Source organism: Dromaius novaehollandiae, chromosome 11, assembly GCF_036370855.1.
Source record: "Dromaius novaehollandiae isolate bDroNov1 chromosome 11, bDroNov1.hap1, whole genome shotgun sequence".
NCBI lineage: Eukaryota > Metazoa > Chordata > Aves > Casuariiformes > Dromaiidae > Dromaius > Dromaius novaehollandiae.
In genome coordinates this window covers 24,718,166-24,740,693 of record NC_088108.1, presented here as the reverse complement: position 1 = coordinate 24,740,693, position 22,528 = coordinate 24,718,166, and positions in this window count along the sequence as shown.

Sequence of the window (22,528 nt, the reverse complement as noted above, 5' to 3'; positions counted from 1 at the left end):
AGCCCTACTGATAAAAGTAACTATGGCATGATGGCTTTAAAATCTACAGATTTCTTATACCACAAAGAAAATTGAAATTAAACACCTCTCTAGACTGTCTGCTTTTAATCTTTCCCTTCTGAGCTCCTTCCTGACATATTCTCTGTTCACTTTTTATCAAAGGTCATTTATAATCATATTTCAGAGATAAAATAAAAATAAAAAATGCATTTATTTCATAAGTTTTAATCAAGTGCCCAGACAAAATACTAAAATAAACTGCTGAACATTAAGCAGTGTAGTCCAGATACACCAATAAAACTAGAGAAAATATTAGTGGCTCGCTGTTATCAAATCTAGAATTAAATTTCGGTGTATAATTTTGCTCTCATTGAGACTAAATAGTTTCAAGGCCCAACAGAATAACAGCAAATGCCTGAATTCTGTTACACACTGAGGCAAGGATGGTGAAACATCTCTCTCTCAAGGAGAAGCAAAGTATCATTTCTTATTAGCTATACATAAGAACATCCCCCTATGTAGGGTGTTGGGAGAGTATTGCATTACTTTATTGGAGGAATCTTCTGAAAATATTCAAACTGGTCTAAAATTGTCTTGCTAAGCTCTTTTCCTTCTCAGGGAAAAAAAGGGTTTCCAACAAAATACAATTTTTTGTTTCAGAAGAACGAAAACAGTTTTCTCAAAATTCTAAAATATTTTAATAGCTAGATCATGTTAAATAAAGAAATTTAAGAACTTGTATCTTAGGTTGAACAGAGAAGGAATTTTGTTTTTACTTTTCTTTGTATTGATGTTTTATCCCTGTTGATAGCTGCTTTTCTTTTTTTTTTTTTTTTTTTAGAAAGGATGAGCAGCTTTAAGCAACTTGATATTGAAATAAAAAGAAATAAAATTAAGAGAATAAAAATAGAGTGTAAAAATCAGAAAACACAGGTTTTTAACGACGTTGTAAGCCAACCTTAAGCCAGCCTACTTCTAGTTCTTCTGACAACACCAGTGAGCTAAATTCACACTGGCAATTCTTTTCAGCGCTGGAACTGCACATTGCCTTCCTATTCATTTGAATTTGAACCAGTTTTCCTGTCGTGGTACATGAATCCCTTCTGCAATTTCACTGTTTTTCTGTGCTTTCCCTGTCCTTGTGCCTTGCAATACACACATCAATCAAACAGAAGAGCATGTTCAAAACTCCCAAGCCACAGTTGGCTACCGCAGTAAAGCCAAGCGGTCAAAGTGCAAGTATCACTCACCTTTTAGACTATGTGGAAAAATGCCGGTACATGGAAGACTCAACCTTTAATTTAATGTTGATAGATGCACATATTAAAAGCTAAAAGAATGTTGATATTGCATACTGAAGCACTCAAAAGCTAGGAAATGCCAGAATTAAGGGTCCCTGTGCAACTTTAATTTGGCCTTTGCCTGTCTCTGCTACAGTAGAGCTGTTAATTACATGCTCACAGACTGTTTTTTTCCCCCCTCCCCAGAGAAACACGGTCTCATACGTGTACAGGGATAACTGTGCACGAAAATAAATCAAGATTTTTATTTTGCTGTTCCTGTAGCTGGTGGATATGTAGCAGATGAGCCAGAAAAGAAGCCGGAGCAACACACGATCGGGGCACCATTTAAGACTATGTCGGCGTGATGGAACGGAGAGCGTGCAGAAATCCTGTAGCCTGTGCTGCACAAGAGAGCTTGGGTCCCCGAAGCAGGAGAGCTGGGTCTGTGTGGTGCTGCGCCTAAGCTGATCAGTCCTAGGTGGTGATCACACAAATATGCTGCTTTGGGGACCAAAATTAGCACCTCAGCAAGGCTCTCTGCCCCAAAGACAACCAGCTTGCTCGCAGTGCGCACCGTGACGCTGGCTCGCATGCTGCAAAGGTGCCAAGCTGCAGGTAAATGCTATTTTGTTTCCTTATTTGTTCAATTCCGGGTGCATAACAAGATGCTAAAAGGAAACATCCTGAAAGCAGTGCAGCAGGGAGCACAGGGACTGATTTGCAAAGTGCCTCAGAACTGCAGTGAGGGCAAGGAGAGAGTCGAAAGTGGTTACTACTGTGAAAAAATCAAACCTGAGGTATCTCATCATGTGCATCCTTCAAATTTATTGGTGCTTTGAAAAATGTTAGCTTTAATCTCTGCCTGACTGCTGGTATATAAAAAGGAAATAACGCATTCATTCCACAATAATGTAATACTTCTCTAATACTCCAAGTATAACCACTATTCATATGAGTAGCAAAGATTAATTAATTTTTAAAAACTGTGATGAGAACATCAGAGAAAAATCCATGAGGAAAAGCCCGAAGTTTGGATGGTGATCAGGGAATAAAGACTGAGGCCATGGACCATGATAATGAGATATACTACCACTTGCTGGAGGGGAGGGTCCATTTGGACACATTCTAGTGCACACCACATAACAAAACCCAATACTGTTGTGTGCATTTATATATATAACTACATATATAAATATATAAGTAAATATGCCTGTATTCACATTTTCTGACTTTTGAGTGCTCCACTTTGCAACCTTTGTATTCTTTTGCAGGCTTTTGTACGCGATTTCCCAAATAGCTAACACTAAAGAAGCGTTTAGCCTGCAAAACAATGCAGCCACCCTTCAGTTCATCAGCAAAACCAGCATCTCTAGACTTTTTGCACTATCTTTTATACCTTAGCTTACGGCACAATCTGTAGCAGTAGAAAGATTTTATATGTCACCTACCACTATAGACAATGGAAACTTACAATTTGTCAGTGGTTTCACAGATATTTAGTAAACAGAAAATAATGTTCAGTCTCAAGCTCCAATCAATAAAAGAGTATGCATCATTCTTTTATATGGGACACAGACTTTTCTACCTGTGACTTACTGTTTGCTGTGCACCATATAGGCTCCTGTCCTCCCAAACCACCATCAAACAGCTTTGTTGTCCCTCTTATCCACCTCTGAACATATCTAATTAAAACTTTTCTCCTATCCATTCTATACCGCTCCTGAATCAGCAAGGGGTAAACCGGGAGCAGAGGGGAAAAAAAAAAAAAAAGTCTCCCTTTTTCATGTCCTCTGGCACTGCCAGAAGGGGATACGGCATCATGAGGAGCAACTCCTGCTCACGAAACTCCCGCTCAGCCGCAGTATCCCTGGCTGTAACAAGAACAGTCATTCTGTATGGGTGCCACATCCACAGTATGGTAGGCATGTAACTGTGAGGAGACGGATCAGCCTCAGTGCAGATGGACTCCGCAAGTGCAAACAGATTTTTAACATGCGTATAAACTAGGCCACAGGAGGATTTTTTTGACAAGAACAAAAAAAAAAAGAAAAAAAAAAAAAGAAAAGAAAAGCGCCAAAGTAAGTAACTACCTGCTCCAAAGCCTGGAGGAACTAGAGCTTCTCAAAAAATGATTGCAATTTTAAAGTCAGTGAAATAACATGCTTTCCTACAGTCTCTTTTTTTTAAAAACAACTTGTTCATTTTAGCAGAAACTTCTAAAAACAAAATGCTTAACACACACACCTGGCATGGAAAATTTCATCTCCAACATTTGAAGTCTGTCAAAATTACATGCAAATTCAAGCAGGGAGTTAACATAAAGTGCTGGGCAGCCTTAACAAACCACACAGCCTGCAAAGACTATGGAAAAGGCAGAAGAGAGAATTCAGTAAGAGCAAGGGAAGCACAACCGTAAAGTTTTACAGGTGAATTTTTCTCAGCCCCAATCGCAAACACTACAATATTAATGGCTGATTTTGATTAGGACTGTAAGTGCCTTGATCCGCACCACTCAGTAGCAAAGACCTCTGTTAGAAGTCACCCTCCTGCGTCTTCTCCTGACAGGTAACGAGGCGGGGGGCGATTATGGCACACAAGAAGGCAATGGCCGCACTCACGGCATGAATGGGTCCAGAAAGACAAGGAACTAATGCAAACAGTATCAGTGCCTAGCAACCTAAGTGAGTGGCAGAGTAACCCTTCTGCAATAATGAGGGGACGAAGGTGGAAAAGATAAAGGATCAAGGCATGGTATTTTGGAGATACCAAGCTCATTAGAGAGAAGGATACATTTTCCTGAAGATCCTGGAGGATCATCTTCCACCTGACTGACCTCCATCTCCTCTTCTCTGACTCTACCTGTATTTCAGTTTTGTAAAATCAGAATTTATTGTCATGGCAAGACAGGGACAGTCATATACCCTATCTGTCTTTGGAATACTCTCAGCAAGAAGGAATCAATGAGTACTCCTTCAGTGCACCAACATTAGCATGGTTAGTCCAGCTCAGGAGGGTGTATTTGAAGTGCTCTTCCCAACTCACTTTAATTCCCTTTGTGGAGCACAGGAACAGGATTTCTTTTGGATAAAGCTAAACTCCACAGCACCGAATTAGAACTAGTCCGAGGTGAGCAACCCCAAATGCACGCAGTGTGGACAGCGAGGCCTCGGCACTGCCTTCCTTACAGCCCTTCCCGTCGAAGCACAGAAGCAGGACTGCCAGCACGGCTACGGGGAAGACGTTTAAACCTTCAGAGAAAGTCTCCAACCTCTGGTGTTCCCCTACAGTTTTCAAGCTGTGACAGCAGAAAGAATATAATTTGGGGTGAATTTCCTTCATGGTAATAACAATTCTCTTTTAAATTGATATATCTTTGTTGGGTTTCTGGAAGATTTACAGTTCTTTCAGAAGCGATATGCAAGTCATTAAGCTCAAAATACTAAGGGCAAACACTAGTTTACTTAAGCACAATTATTTTACTGAAATCTATGGACTAGGCCAGGATTTCAGAATCATGAGTCAGGCCTCAGGAAATAATGAAATTAGCTCTAAACTCAAGAGATTTTAACATAAATAAGTCATAGAGTCTTTTTTTGGTTTCTGGTTTATAAAATCCAAGGTCATTTGAAACTAGTGGACTTGCTTTTTTCTTTTAATGGAAAACTGAAATTCTCATACCACTGTTCGATCTCAGCAAAGAGGGCTTTAAATAGCTGATAGTTGTAGGTCATGGTAAAGTCACAGAAGCTGGAACTCTGTGCACAATGAAAACTAGTTCTCATTCCTATGTGCTTTTATTCCAGCCATATCAGGCATCAAAAATTGGTCCTATTAGCACTGATATCGTATGACACATGATACAATTCATCAGCATTGCCAAAGCATCTAGAGGACCTGAGCAGCCTGGCAACCCTTTGTGCTCGGTACTGTACAAAACCACTTCAACAGAGATCTGCTATGGCACCATGAGGGTACAGAAAATGACCAGCCCTCAAAATATTTCATTTACCAATAAGTTCTTTTTCTTGTCATTTAGCACAACATGAAAGTTGTGTGTCAGTTTTTATCCTCTGGATGTATTCCTAATATTGCTATTGATAGCAGTACTGTTAGTATTATACCATTTTAATAGAAAGAAACATTCAACTCGTATTTTGAACTTTTTAATCTTTCCCTGTGTGGGGGAAAGTAGAATAACTGAAGCTTATCTATTTATGCATGTGCCTAAATCTTCAATGCATATATGAATTTAAATCTCATTACATTATAACACACTGCTTTAAAAATACAGATACATTTTAAGAGTATGCTACATAATTTTTATTTTTCTTCCACATAAAGCCAGCAAAATCCTGCATGTTAATACTTCAAGAAAATAAACTTGTGTAAAGATTTGCCTATCCAAAGTACAGTATAATTTAAATTTAAATCCCTTAGAAACCCAAAGCACTGTGTTTATAATATGAGAACAGCGGGCAGTCATGCCCTTGACTGGAGGGCATGTCATCTAGTCCTCTCCTTCCCTGCAAAACCATCAGGCTGGCAGTAGTGACAGATGAACAGCTTACCATTAATTTCTCCTCTTTCATGCCTTCAATCCAAATGGTGCATATTCTCCACAGGGAGGCATCAAGGTCTTTGCCTTTATTTCTCTTGCATACTCACACTGACTTATAAATCAAGTGCAGATAAGAAGAGAGGGCAAATATCAATCTTTTTTTTTCCTGGCCAGTGCCCACTGGCACACTACTGAGCTTTGACTGAAAGGTTCTTCAAATCTTTATGTGATTCATAGGCAAGGGAGCTCTCTGTGAGGACAAAACAACAAAGGAAATTTGAGAGATAGGATTTGTGTATCTTGGCTTATAAATTAGAAGCCTTCTCTCTGCAATGTTTAAATATGGGTTACAAAAAAATGTGACTCTAAGTTGTTATTACTTTATTGAAAAAGTCTTTGTGGAATATAAAATAGGCAGGGCTTCTTCGCATATGGCCACTGAAGCAGCTATAATCAGGATGTTGTGTATTCTCAAAACAGTCTTTCTTTTGGGGGGGCATCTCTGTTTCTTGCCACTGAAGTAATCCAATCCCTCAAAACAGATTGACTTTTAATATAACTCTGCTGCATTAACGATTAGCTTTTGTCTCTCTGTAAAAACAAGAAATCTGATTTCAATTTAAAATACACAGGGCCAGATCTACAACCAATACAAATTAGCATAGCCATACAGGCGTATATGCGGTTCTGCTGATTGACAGTAGGAGAAAACTTGTTCCACGATGTTTTCAAAGTACAGTGGAGAGAAGTTTATTAGTTTATTAACTATATTTTCTTTGAAACTGCTACTGAGTCTTTCAAAGTTAAAAGAAATCTTCCGATTAGTTATAAAAAGATTTTTTTTATACCAAGTGGCACAAACCACTGTAGATTACACTGATTTTTTTGGCTCATTAGAGACTTACGGACTGGTTCTGTAACCAACCCAATAATGCAACTAGGAGACATGGCTCTTCCTGGGTCTCGCTTGCTCTCTCTCTCTCTCTTTTTTTTTTTTTTTTTTTAAGTGCTTTAGTAGAAGAATTTTCTATTCACTTACAATAAATTGATCTTGCATTTAAAACATATATTAAATCATTGGTGTGAGTGATGCAACATTATTACATGTCAAGAAAAAAATCTATATTATGATAGTTGTTGACAAATGATAATATTATTTTCCAGCTAAGCATGAGGTGTTAATGCTGCTAAATGGCTGCAAATGTTGACGTTAAAGGCTGCCTGCTGGCCATTTCCAGGTGACATATCTAGGGATTCGGGGCTATTTCATTTTCTAGCCTTTTTTAAGGCTTCAGGCCCCATCCATAAATTACAGCTGATGACAAAAGTGGAAGCTAACAGTGGCAAAATTAGGCCCACAGGCAAAATAATTATATATACAGCCTTTAGCAGTGAGGGAGAAAGCCATCAATCAGCCCCCAATTATTCACTAGTTAATCAGCTCTGCCCTTCCTTTATTGAAGGGTTACAGTGTAATTAAGTTGGCAGCATCCTTTTAATTCATCAAACATACAACACATGGCGGTGTTTGCTGCAATCAGGGGACAGCACCTTTGTGTGTTTGACCCCTAGCACTGCTGTAGGAGATGAGGAAAACTTCAGAGGTAAGAGAGACTATTTATGCGAAAGCACAGTACAGCGCGTGCAGCCTTCAGTCAAACAGCTCCAAGTTAAAAAAACAACAGCAGGGTTCAGAACGCTGCAGAGTGTCGACAGAGCATTTAATAAAATTGCTGCATTTCACAGAGAGTGCGTGCGAGGCGGAGATGATAAACACGTGCACGCACGTATACATAACTCAGTGGCAGCACAGACGCTCCAGAAAACTTGCTAGGCTTCTCTTTTCTGACTGCAGTTAATAGGGTTATTTCCGTATCACTTACAGCAGGCAGCTCTAGAACGCTGCATTTACGGAGATAATACTCAGAGGCTCAGTCCCCAGCAACCCCTTTCTGATAATGCGACAGCAGCAGAGATCCAAGCGTTGCTACGGATTCCCTGAATCGATGGTGGACCACAGAATACACACCGGACACTTCCAGGCCATCAGAGCAGATGTGAAAAGCACGCTGGGAAAGTGCACGTCTCTCTTGTCTGCAAATAGAGTGGAAACGTGTTTCTCCAAAAAATAATTTTGTGGAAACCAAGTTTAAGACAATATCCAATGCAGTTATCTGAAGGTAGTATGTAACGTTTGTATCCTCTCTCAGGTTAATGGGATAGGATTCTTATACTACGGAGTAGACTCCTATTTTCAGTGTTTTGTCAGCACAGAATTATTTGGGCATTGATTTTATTTCACCAATAAGGGAAATGACTCAGATGCTGCACTGTACTGTTCCTACTAAATTTTAAGATATGAATGCATCCAAGGCTAGGGCTACCATATTTGCATCACTTATATTTGTATATAAACCCAAATAATGCTATGTGTTGTGCACGTCTTTACTTCTCCCTATATTTACCCGACCAGAAATCTGTTTACCTGCCACATATGCCTCTTGCTCTCTGTATCCTTAGAGATGCTGGATGTCCTAAGTGTCCTTGGTACCTTGCTAAATAGATGCAGAATTATTTATTCATAAACAAGCTCAGTGTTTCTAACCTGCTTGTAATAATGAAGTTTTACACAATCATTGGCTAGCCTTCATGATACAGGCAAACAAAACCAAAAACCTCAGCATTTGATTGCACTGGAAATCTCAACATTCAGAAGAGTTGGCTTTTTTTGAAACTATTATTCTTCTCAAATGAAAAGTAAAAGAGCGTTACCCTGGTGGAGACTTTTCAATGGTGATTTTACCTCATTCAGAGTGGTCAAGGACATTCAGAAGTTTCTCACTATTTACCAAAATCCCTTTGCTGAAACTGCAAAAACTGCTATTTTTTTTATGGTTGGTTTTTTTGTTTGCTTTTTTTTTCAAGGGGGAGGGCAATGGCAACCCAGAATCACATGTCTGTCCAGAAATCCCTAGGGTGCCAGTCTGTGGTTTCCAACTGAGTTTTATCATAAATCTAAAGGAACGTGGGCAGAGAAGTAATTTTCTGGTTCTTTAAATCCATTCTCCCGCTATTTTAGGTTAAAAAAATTTCCTGATTTTATCAACTTCTGCACTAAAAGGGAAACAGTAACAAGTGAGCCCACTGCTGATGAGCTTACCTGGGTGATGTAGGGGGAGTAAAGCCGTGGGCCGTTCTAGCTGTTCCTGCCAGCAGCATCACCAGCCATCCCCTCCTGCATCTTACCATACTCACTGGCAAGTCACCTCGAGCCTAACCAAAGACGTACTATGATGGGCGACATGAAAAATAAATGACTGTTTTGTATTATTCTCTCTCTTATAGCAACCTTGCCCTATTAGATACCCTACCATATGCAGAATTTTCAATACCACACGTTGCCTTGGAGTCTAGCACTCCCCCAGGAGAGCAGAGCTGGAAGGTGGAAACATGACCTCTCCCGACCAGGAATTTTTACCATCTTCACAATATGAGTTCCCTAAAAGCTAAGGAAACCTCACATCCTGAAGTCACTTCAGATCTTTTGACAATTAAATATTCTCCTACTGGTGTCGGGCGCGATATAGATCATTATAATGTCTCTGGATTTATAACGCTGCAGTTCAAGCTGATAACATATAATCCTTCTGTCATTGTATCTTCACCAAGTATAAACAACTTTCTTGCATCAAACTAAACTAAGCCACTGAATATCACTGTGAGCTACCTAAGAATCAAAGAAATTTGCATAAAGTACAAGTTATATCCTTACTAATGAAATATTTGTAAATAAAAAATTAGTATTAAAATATTTGTCTCCTGGTTGTATGCACAACCTTTTACTGTTTGGTTTTTTCCATTACAGAAAGTTGGCCTGTACAATTTAGATCCTGTATTGTCTCAATGTCAGTAAGTATCAACTTTTCCTAAAGAAAAAACATGCCATATTGCAGTCAACCTAAGTCATAGCTCAAGACAACACAATCATGTCATAATATAATTTTATACAAGGAGATTGTATCTGTTGTTATTGAGGGTCATTGAATTCCGTCTGTCAGTGTTATGCTATTGAACAGGTTCAAGTAATTGTGCTGATTATCAGAAAGTATGTTTAAAAACTGTCACCATGTTTATGCCCTTCAGGGTCGCATTTAAATTATGCGGATAAACAAGATCAAGCAGTGTGTACTGCAACGAAGTACAGTTGCTGAGAGAAACTTCGGAATAAAGTTTATCTGAAATGTGAGAAATTTACTGGAAGAAAGTACTTTCTCATACTGACTCTGTTTTATATGTAAAAGGCTGAACAGATGTAAAGCACTTATTTTTCAAACAAGCATACAGTGAGAAAACAAGAGATGAAAAATGCCTGAAAAGGGAAAACTTCATTATTACTTATGAAAAGTTATACCTGAGCAAGAAGTAATTTTTTAAAGTATATTAATTCAAATTTTAAAAATATTCAAAAATTACTCAAACCCACCAAGTCAACATGGTCAAGGAAAAAAATCTGGGGGGCAAAATTCATATTAGGTTAAACTCTCATCTGCAATTTTTAATTATGCAATAATTTCTTAACACTGATTAAGTATGTAAACCACATCATAGTTTTTCCTAACTACCTTCTTTTTCCATTTTAATATACAATTTAAAATTCATTGCATCTTGACTAATCAAATAAATTATCCATTTGGAAAAAAGACAATTCAGTGCGTCTATTGGAGCTGAACACATCAGCGAAAGTTGCAATGGTATATTTTGTTCAATTTGAGTAACTTTTTGATTTCATGTATTTTCTATGAAGAATATTTTAGTCATGTTTCTGTGAATGTATTCACTTTTTCATGGACAATTTTTAAGCAACAAGAGATAATGAACACTAAGGAATTATATATTACTTGCAAATTTATTCTCTTAGCTGTTTGGCTTAGATAATATGCCATTCACTAAAATATAAACAGAGAAAGCCCAAGCGGTCCCAGTAGGCTTCCAGTTAAGTGCATTTTGGTTAAGCGCACTACTTTTGTGGTGCTGGTAAGAGGTATTCCCATCTTGTTCAGCAGAATTTGGAGGTGTCTGTTCTAATTGCTATTTTCTAGTGATAAATGTTTTCTTAGGAATAATACAATTCTACGTATCACACTGCTCAGAGCAGTAAAAAAATTACCTAGGAAAATTCAGTCATCTTCAGCTTTCACATGATCAAGAACAGGTTTTGTTGAGGATACACAATCATAGTCACTGTCTGATTATTCCTGTTTACTTGCACAGACGACCAACCGAATTCAAGAACACATACTAATAGTTCCCAATATATGTTTGTAACTAATTACATTTTCTACAGCAGCTACATTGAGGACAGAATGGAATGAGAGGGCAAAAAGCCTTAAAACATTCTGATAATTGTTGTACAACCCCTCTAGCCTTCTGCTAAAAAGCACAGCATAAATACATTTCGGCTATCTACTAATATTCTAGAAAAAGAGATTATTTGTGATGCATAAGGAAACAAAAAGAAATGTAGTAAGCAGTCACAAAGCTTATATCCTTCATCAATCTGGAAAACAGATATTTGGAGTAACTCCCGAATAGTCACAGAACAAGTACTAAAACACACATTTTTGCATGGTCAGTCAAAATCACAATATTCCTTACTTTTTAAGCATGCAACTTGAAATAACAAATAAACTCAAGAAACATAAACTTCCTCACAGACGATTTCAAAAGAGGAGAAAACAGACTAAGGCATGTAAGTGAATCATTTGCTTTGATTAGCTTTACGTTCCCTTAGGTGAGAAGTGGTCCTCTAGGCATACAGTCTTTTCTACACAGCAAAGACTCTTACCTGTCATTCCCATGACAAAATATCACGTTCACATGACCTTTCACAAAAACAGAATTCAAGAAAATGTACGTGTTAAAAGGATAAGAGCTACAGAAACTGTGTGGAATAAATATCAAAATTGCTCAAAGTTACATCAGTCCATCACAGCATTGAACAATACTGGACAATAATATACATAAGCTTAATGTGAGCCAATACCGCATGAAGGTGGAAAACTGTATTCTCATCATATAAACTCAAAGGAGAACATTAAACATAAAAGCTACATCAGTTATATAAGATAGCTGTATGGCTCTTACAAGAGGATTTTCCTTTGCATCTGTACAGAAAGAAGTCAGGTTTAAGCCTAATGCATTACAATCATTTATTTTGTGGTGTCCAGCTAATGGGATAAAGACAAAGCAACTTCCAGGCAAACAGCCTTGTTAATCAAAAACAGCTTGGGCCACTTGCACATGTTGTTCTGACTTTCTACATGGGAACTTCCATTTCCCACAAGAAATGCACATAAAATAAACAACAAAAAATTACTGCATTTCCTTTTTGGACAGCTACTCATAGACTTAGTACATTAACATTTTTCATCTGAGATATCACCTAAACAGACATTTTGCCTTCCTTAAACAAAGCCCCCATATCTTTGTGAAAGACTTTTATATTTTAAAAGTTATTTCCAAGATGTAAATACAAATATACTGACTTCTTAAAATATTTTGTAGAAATTTGTGTAGCTTTTGATTGCTTACTGAAAACTAGATCTTCATCTTGAAGAAAAGAAAACCTGAAGAAAATCACCTAAAACCATGCTTCAAGCAGCAGAATTTTGCATGCTGTGGATGCTCGCAGTACCTTAATGACTGGTAGCTTGACAGGTTTAATACATTATCTCAAGAGATGAGGCAGAGGACTATACCACAACTGAGGCAGCCGCTAGAATGAAGTAAGTGAACACTAAGTATTATCATGTTGATTTCTTTGGAAATGACAAAATTTCCACAAATTATTAAGACTATATGCCACAGTTTTTGTCAGTAAAGGACACCCAGGAAGACTGCTAATATTTTAAAAAAGAAAAAAAAATACTGAAGAATTCTAACACTTGCAAGTGAGAATTAATTGTGAATTCACCACAAAAAGTCATTAAAAGTAAAACCAGAAAGATGTTGAAGATAATAGCTTGTATTTGTGTAAAATGCATGAATTAATGAATTCTTCATAGAACCCGTCTTCTTTTATTCTGATTAATAAATCTTCTTACCATTATAGACCAAACAAAGCCATAAGAAAAGAACCCTATTCTTCCTCCTTTACCTGTTTACATAGTCCCCTTCTTCGCTCTTATGGTGTATTTACATTTAATTAAGAGGTCAGAGTTAACACCTTACCACTGTGTCTATCTACTGCTAAAACTTCACTTCTGTTTAAATAACACCTTTTTCCTAGAAGCACGCACATATTAATGTATTCTTGAACAGAATATTAAGTGCTGCCGTCTCTGTAGCACGCAGTTCTGTGTTGCATTGCTGAGTTAAGTTCACACAGCACATTTCTTTACAGTCTTCAGTAAGTGTAGTAGTTGCAATTATCTCCTCCATTTTGAGCAATGTACCAGCAGGACGGAGAAGTTACTGGTGATCAGAAAAGAAAGGTGGTGAAACTGGGGCACCCTGAGGACAGCTATGTGTACTGACAGGCATGTTTCTGTGCAAAGCTGCAGCTATGCCAAACAAAAAAGAGAATCTGGACCCAGGAAAGGGGCTAAAAGCATGTACAGATTTGGCAGAAGGGGGAAGAGAAAAGAACAGGAGAAAAAACTTTTATGAATTTTTCTGCCATGGCAGAAGGGGATGTGTGGCTTAGCAGAGATGGCAAAGGGGCAGGTCCTGCGGCATGATTACAGGTAGACACACACACCTTCACACCAGGGTTAATCTTGCTGCTCAGTGAAAGCAACACATCATGGACTTTCTCAGAGATGCCCTTCAGAGGGATGTCATCACTGAACAGCGCTTGTTAAAGGACACCGATGGCTGCAACGGATGATGTGCAGTTAACGCTCCAGAAGAAAAACAGGATAACAGGAAAGTGGTAACAGCAGGTCAGCAGAAAATACTCCACAATATGACTTCCAAACAGCCTACTGCTGATGTAAACATATACCAACTACATACCACACTTACCTGGCACGACACAGTGGCATGTCCCCATTCAACTGCGTCTGCTCCTTAGCAGCAAGTTATACTTCCAGTTCTGGACTTGGGCACAAAGTGACAGGTATGGGACAATCTGGGTTTTCATAGCTAGTCACTGCATGTTGACATCTTTGAAACTTTCCTGTCTTTCTTCAAAACCTCTTCTGCCAAAAACTCTTTCAGCAGTTTACGCTCTGCTGTCCTCAGAAAACTGCTTTCTTAGAGGATACCAAGGGATTTTTGTCTTTTATTTTTTTTCAATTTATACTCACTTGGTTTGCTGTCTGCAGTAGCTCATAGCACGAAATCTCCATCCCCTCTTTACATGCCAATGCTAGTATTTGCCTTAGCTTCTCTTGGTCCTTGTCTTTGGGAAGTACAGAGACTGTGCTCAAGGCAGGCCAGTGTACAGCAATACCAGATTTCACAGTCTCCCTATGACTTCCTTTCTTTGCCCATCCAGAAAAACCAATTTTCAGATTGTCCATGTTCATCTAGACAGGCACAAAACTCTCTGTGTTTGATCTAGTGGTTTAGATTTTGATCTGCTTGTACTTCCTCAATACTGGGTTAAAATCTCCGAGTAAAACTAAAAATCTGCTTGAACAGGGAGTAGAGTAAGTCAACAGAAAGTTTTGCAGTTTCAAATGAATTATTAAATCACTTTCTGGACTCCGCAGAAAGAAGAAACCTAAAACTTCCCTTGGGATTTCAAACTCCAGTGAACTTGGTTAGTGTTCTGCATCTGTAACAAGTCTTGTAATCAGACCAAGTAGGCTTCATTGTGGTCTCTTTTTTGTTTTCTTCCACAACCATAGTAAACACATCTCTCTTTATCCCATTACTTTTGTTTGCATGGTCCATGTATTTCTTCACCTGTGTTTTCAAATGCTGTTAAACTCCCCCCATTTCTGAAGAAAATCTGAAACACTAGTAACTGAGTATTCCCGAGGCGACCTACAATAACAACCAGTGCAGAATTGTAAAGGATATCTGCTCAGGAAAGGGATTTCATTTCTAGTGGGCAACTGCAAACAACAAGGGAAATATTATTTTTTTAAATTAAGATAAATACCTTAATGGTGTACTATTAAAATAATGTGCCCAGCTAACACAGATCTAAAAGAGAGGCCACTATCAAATTTTCTCTCTTTAGGGATACCTCCTGTTAGCAGTAGAGGAACATTAATCACACTGAGACTGCTTGTTTGAGTTGCTCTTAGAACACGGTCCCTTTGTTCTCATCTACTCTGTCCCCCAGTGCTGGAGGAACTTTTTCGTCAAACCTGATAAAGCTAGTACTGTCACTTAACTCTTCTCTGATGTCCTCTTATCAACTTCATTGCTTAGATGTAAGGAGTGAGATAGGACTTCTGCTTCTCTCCTTAACCCTGGAAATGTAACTTATATGGTCCCACAAACCACCACATGTACCCGTTGCAGCCATCCACTGCATCGTGCCAGACTGAGTCCTCTGAACTAGGACGCCCTCCTCTACACCAGTGTTAGCACTTTATAGTAAGTAGTATAGGGCTAATAATGAAACAAGATTAGACTGGCTGGGGTGCTGTCCACAGCAGCTGGAGAGAAAATTCAAGAGATATGCAGAATGAATTGCATTTCTATGAGGCGCCAGTAGGCTCGGTGACCTTGGACTGGGCGAGGTGTAAAACAGGCACAGGCAGCCGTTGAAGGGTTATGTGAAATCCCCTTGAGAGCACGTGAAGCACAGACCCAGATTTGTGGGTCGCTATGTCGGGGCAAAACTCCCATGGTAAATCCCCTACTACCATTCACACACAGACCGAGTTCTCATTTAGCACATGGACCTACTGATACAAATGAAAATAAATAACGAACACCAAAAGCAACAACCCACTCCTTCACACTGCAGGTCACATTAGTTACATACAATAAGTAAGGTAATGTGAACATAATGACGTTCAAGAGAGTTAAAGTGAATGCCTTCATCCTTTTGTTGTTTATCACTTAACAAAATGACATTATAGAGATGCTTTATGTATTTATTGGAAGGGGAGAAACATCTATCAAAGCTCATTTTAGCTACTGTTACTAGCATTAGACTTGTTCTCTTCTGCCGTAAGTTAGAACAGGACTGTCAGTGAGGAATGACTGATACGGGAAAATGGTTTTGCATCATATGAGATACATACAGAAATATAATCATACCCAAGGTCAAACATTAGAAAAAGGTTGGGCATTTGGGGCAATGAAAGCAATGCTGTCAGTTATTGAAATCTCAGCAGGAGATTCAGCTCCATTAAAACTGAATACACAATTACTTTCAGCTTGCTACTTTCCATGCATCTATAACTAGTTTGTTCATCTTGGTGCCCCCTGTGTTAGTCAGAAAAGGTAAGACTTGAATATTTTGAGGAATGGATATGATACTCCTTTCACTAGAGTTTACATAAGTGATAGAATGACAGTATAATATATATGCAACTGGTGAATCACTTCAGCAATTAATATGGCTTAAGAAACAGACATAAGAGATAGAAGTAACCGGCTCTGTCCAGGTACCTTTAAATTCTCCATGAGTATTTTGCTGACTTTATGTGACTGGCCTCCTAGAAGATGCTCCTCTGGCAACCAGAAAAAGAAATGCTTGGGATGCATGTTAAGCAGCACTGTTGGAGTAATATGATGAAGAAACAAAACCAAAGGAAAATAATGTGAAGGAGAGAAACTAATGAAAGATCATGAGAAAAATGAATTTTAAGTGGGTACTAAATGCGGCAAAGGAGAAGGATGACAGGAAGGGCATCCCTCAGATGGGGCTAAATTGCACTGTTTTCCAAGAAAGACCATGGTACAGAGCAGAAGGCCATTTAAGTCAAGCCATCTCAAAAACAGGGATGGAAAGAAAAAGTAGTGAGAGCCCAACTGGAAGCTTTGGATACATATGGAGGAAGTGAAGAGAGGCTGCACCATCCCATTTTCATGTCAGGGTGAGGAAAAGGAAACAGCTCCTCCTCAAGCCCTCCTATTAAAAATCGTGATGCTCCCTCCTTGCTCCCGCTTCTCCTACCCAAACACTTCTCAAGACTGCCTCACGGGACAGGGAGTGGGACAGGGAGAGGAGCACAGTACCCAAAGCAACCACGGAGACAGCATGTGTTGGAGTTTTCTGCAGCCGAAGGACAATACCGCAGGAGCAGCAGACATTGGTACAAAAGCAGTGGAAGTGAGAGGTGTATCTGAAGAGCAGACAAAAACATTTCGGCAATTGCAGTGGTACAGACAACGCCAGTTTGCTCCTCCCCAAATCCTCCCCTGCTTGCAGTCCTCCCCTGAAGACAGGATTTAAGCACTTATTTAACTCCAGCACTGTCCCATAACTTCTACTGGTATGGAGTTACCAGTATGTTCAAATTTAGATATTTTTGGAAGCTACACTAGACATCCAGAAATTGTACAGGTATTTGACAACTTCATGTACATCTTCCCATTTAAACTACTCTCTGCCTGTCAATGCATCTCTGATGAGACAATTTTTGTTATAGATGCCTGTCCTGTTTCAAACAACATTTATGAAATCATTTAAAAAAAAAAAATCATCTTCTTAAGAGATGTTTCCTCCAAATATGAGATTTTTATCCAGGATAGAGCACTTTTCAAGGTACCACCCAGATGCTACAGTTTCTTAGATCAATGTCAGTCCAGTGTTTGGTGATCTCAGGATCAGGCTCCAGAGATGAAGCTTCCAATCTTACCTTAGAAACTAACTGATTCCTGCAATACTGGGGAGACTTGGCATTTTTGATGTGCTTTGTTATTTCTGAGCTTTGAAAATGGGAACTCAAAATGTAACATAACAATTAAGTTCGGAATCTAAAAGAAAAACCAAAACCCTAATCTTCTCTTTCAACTTGCACAGATTTCCATGTTGCTAACGTTAAGAAGCTGAATGTAAGATAGAACTCTATGGTTATAAAGTTTCTTGTATAGACTGTACCCACCTCAAAGCCTCAGCTTACCATATCTATGCACTTCATACCCCCATTTTCTAATCCACCATGTATAGTTACGTGTATCCTGTTATGCCAGGAACATCCAAATAATTGCATTTACCAGGTGCTTTTGACACACTACTATGCACAGTTCAGGCCAATTCATCTCTAAAAACTCTCCCCAAATTCCTGATTCTCAAAGAATTTTCCAAGATGCAAGCATTATTAATAAATAATATGGATTAATATTAAATAATTTTCATTATTTTTGAAGTTAGAACAAAAAATATCCATGTTGTGTTCCTCAGTTATTCCAGTATGATGAGCAGCAAGATACTCATCTACATCCACAGCTGTAAATACCAGAGAAATGCTGGGAGCATCCTTTCCCTTTCCCTTCTAAAGCATTTGTTTTCCACTTGCAAAGACTGTGAGGTGCTATACTGTAATTAAAAAAATTAAAAATCTCAAATTTGTGATAAACGGGAAACACTACTTCCTTTTATAGATTTCTAATCATGGTAACTTTTATCTTCTCTCATGCATAGCATAATTGAACTCATAGATCTACTGCAACCCAGCTTTACAAGTGATAGATAGGTAATATTCCACTATTCATTCATTTTTAAATTTTCCAAACATTCAGAATGCAGTTCTTCTTTTCATATGTAACCTAAACCCTAGGTAGTAATGGAAAAGATGGTATACGGTTTTTGGAAAAGACCTGTATAATTCATTTCTTGCTTTCCCACACAAATAACACAATCTGCCTTAGCCAGTGTAGCTTACTTCATATATTTGCAGCAAAAATCACAACACCTGTAGGAATGTGGCATGCCACTTACTAAAATTAAAGATGTGCCTACTGTGTCACTGCCAAATAGGTGACATTTGTCATAGTAGAAGCTGTAGCACAATACGTTACTAAAACGTGAAGATCCTCTATGTACCAAAGTGGCTGCTTCTCTAACTACAGCACTTGGTCTAACACAAGATGTTTTACCTCCCTACAAACCTTACCTCCTTTACGTTACTAACCACCACCCTTCCCTCTCACATGGTACCTAAACATACCAGACCACTTGTAGTTTCCTTACATTTTAAAAAGAGAAAAATAAAATGAAAACTACTACCTGTCACAGCTCTGTGGTTAACTACACCTTTGGCGTCAGCCTCCTCCAGGGAGCATTCCTGGGGTCACTGCCCTCCAAGTGTCACCTTTTTCAGGTGGGACTCTGCATCATTCTGCCTCAGGACCAAGGTATTCTGGCTGTGCTTCGCTTACAGTCCACTACAAATAACCCTAGCCAGTCTGACCCCAGGACTTCTTGCAACTTCTCATTATCAGACACAAAAATAACTATAATGCATAGTTCTAGTTCTTTAAATAGAACTATACATGTAGTTCTGTTTATTTTTGAGAAATATCTCATAAAACAACAAACCAGGTGCATAATAGCTTAGCAGTATTGCCCATCAACAGCAAGGAACCCTGAGAGATATAGATAAAAATTCACCTTTCTTAATACTAGGCAGGGCCTCCAGTCATGTCTCTTGCCCCAGCCCATCAACTTCCTTGTTTGTGAAGCCTCTCAAACTGAAACAAGCTGACTATTTAAATACTTAGTTTTTCTAGATGGCTAAAGCTCTCCAATTTGCAACAGTTACTCCCCCGCCTCTTCCCCAAGGATTACAGAAACTCAAATCATGCGCATAAATGTGCACACACACACACACACGTTTTTTTGGCGTGTGTGTGTGTGTGTGTGTGTGTGTGTGTGTGTGTGTGTGTGTGTGTGTGTGTGTGTGTGTGTGAGAGAGAGAGAGAGAGAGAGAGAGAGAGAGAGAGAGAGAGAGAGAGAGAGAGAGAAGTATCACCTAAAGCATTGGTAGAGCAGTCTTCTTTTTTTTAATTTTAATTTTATTTTTTACTGCTCCACATGTCCATAGTGTCTAACACATCTCAATGGTCTTTGAAGTTTTCATGCTTTCAAGGTCTCACATCTGTCACACTAGCAGTACCCTGCCACAGATGAAAAGAATATAATTATGGATTTAGTGTAATCATTGATTTCTGGGCTCTAAACCATTCAAAGAAAGGTCACAAGTCCACAGGGTTGCCCCTTAGGAAAAGGATTTGCATCTGACTATTTTATTTAGCTGAAGACACCCCCAATTAAATATAGAGACTCTTCTCTTTGGGCTCTGCACCTGAGGCAACTTTAAGAACACAGATCAATCTTCCCAGCGCCAACTGTGTCTTATTTGCACCAAACTGACACAGCTTCTACCTGTTATAGACAGTAGCATGTGACTTTTGCTAACTAGTCCCTTTATTTGCTACACTGAGTCTCCCTTTGGAGAACTGCCATCACAAACGTGGAAGGCATGTGCATCTGAGGAACTGCACTTTGGGGAGGATGGCAGCGTGCCAGAAGATTGTGCCTGAAGCTTGGGAGCTGCTGTCAAACCTTCAAACATTTAACTTACTACAGTTTTCAGAGATCCGCAGTGCAGATGTAAAGACATAATTTTGCCCACAGTGTTTGGATTAGCAGTAAATCTACTAATCCAACACAATATCCAAGGGGGCATGGCTAGATCTATGGGTTCATAAATTCACACCACTCTTTTTATTATTCTGAGCCCCAGATGGTTTCGAATGGGCACAGGCATAATGAGATCTTGGAAGACATTATTATATTCTTAGGTCAAAATTCTCAGTCCAATCTCTTTTATCAGGCTCAGAGCCTTTGTGTCCCTGAAGTGCTAATACTTCATGCTGATTGACTATGCAGGCTTCTGTGGGAGTTCACATTATTTTTGGTACAATTATTATTATTATTGACAGCAAAAACTCCACAAAAAAGATACCCATTTTATACTACTACTTATGTAGTCACACTGTCTGGAAACTACAATGCCTCAGACCTTCTTTATCATGTTTTCATAACAAAACAGATGAGGGGGGAAAGAGAGGACAGGATAAAGGTATTATTTTAGTAATGAGAAGACAAAGTATGAGCTTGATCATAAAGACTAGCAAGCTTTATAAATGCATCTTTGAACTGAGTGAGGGTTTTCTTTAGTGCTTTTTTTTCCCCCTCCAATAAATGGTTCTTTTGAACCTGGCAGTTGTAAGGAAGTGAAACAGAACAAACTTTGAAAAGTGTGCTTGTCTGAGTCTCCTTACACCGTATCTGGCTGAGAATACAGGTGGCCAAGCACAGAAAGTTCCTGCCAATTTCTAAAGTTACACTTTTATCCACTAAACAAGCATCCTGATCCGGGTTACCAAACAGGGCACTCAACAGGAGCCTCAAAGTGCACATATTAAATATCACTTATTCCACAGCCTGGGCCATCCAGCTTAGTAAAGCTTGATCTAATACTGTTTCACTCTTTTCCTGTGCTCACTGGATTTTGGGTAATGGACCTTCCCAGGAGACTACTCTCAGAAAGTATCTTCTTATAGAACAGTTGATGCACATGCTTCTATTTTAAAAAGCACATGTTCAGCACATTTTGCTTTTGTGAAATGGAATATGGTTTAAGTTTGTTTCAATAAAAAAAAAGGGATTCTGCTGGAAGGACTTATGTCAAAGTGCAAAAGGTTTTATACACAATGAACAGGGTTTTTTTCTCCTGAGGGCCAAAGAGGAGACACTAAAATGAAGTCTTTTTGCCACAATAGCAATTGCTGTTTTACACACAGAGGAATCTACAAGGCTGCCTGTGATGAATTCTCCACCTTTGTATTTATTTTGGATTAGAATGATTTAATCTAAGAGTCACATCAAGACTCAAGACCTTGTCTTTAATGAGAAACTTGATATGTATTCACTGTAAACACTTTAAATGTCAAAGTTTAACGGACAGTATTCAAAGGCCATTATCATAGTAACTATGCTTTTATATCAGCACGGCTGATAAGGAGTAATTCTTTTAAATGCACTCTTCAGAAAAACAAATATAAATGTTAAATAATAAAAAAAATCCATGCAGTACATAGGAAGAGAAAGGAAGGACAATAACAAATTCCCACATAACAGTAGACTCAAAATCAGGTCCTGGCAGAGACTATCAACAGCAAAAAAGTATGAATTAAGTGTCAGTCCAACCGGTTGAAAACCTTTGAGGCTAATCTTTATTCAGAAAGGCTTGAAGGCCACCAGCCTTTCTATATGCCCCTATTTGTATATCAGCTCTGCGAGCGCACAGCTGGTTAGGGCACATATTGTGATGTGCAGCAGGATATCTGAAGCAGAATTTACAGAAAATGCTTCTTATGACTAAACATCGGTTGAGTGAAGCTCACGTGTTCAGCCTTGTTTCTCTGCCTAAGCTCACTGTCTGTCTGCCTGTCTAACTGCTTCAGACTGGTTCACTCTGCTCCTAGTTTTGTATATAAATAGCCAGGACATATTACTGACATATGCTAGGTATCGGTGAGCGCTGCGAACAAAGTGAATTTGTGTTCAGCCTTTTTTATCCCCAGAGTTAGTGTCTAAAACCATCTTCAACAAAGTTGAACAAAGTTTCAAATAAAAACAAAGTATTGAACAAAGTACTACAAAGTTTCTCACTGAGCTGGGCTGTTCCCTTCTCCATGCTTCTTTCAGGTCCTTCTGACCCAAAGAGACATTAAGGGTGTTGATATACTACATAGACATATG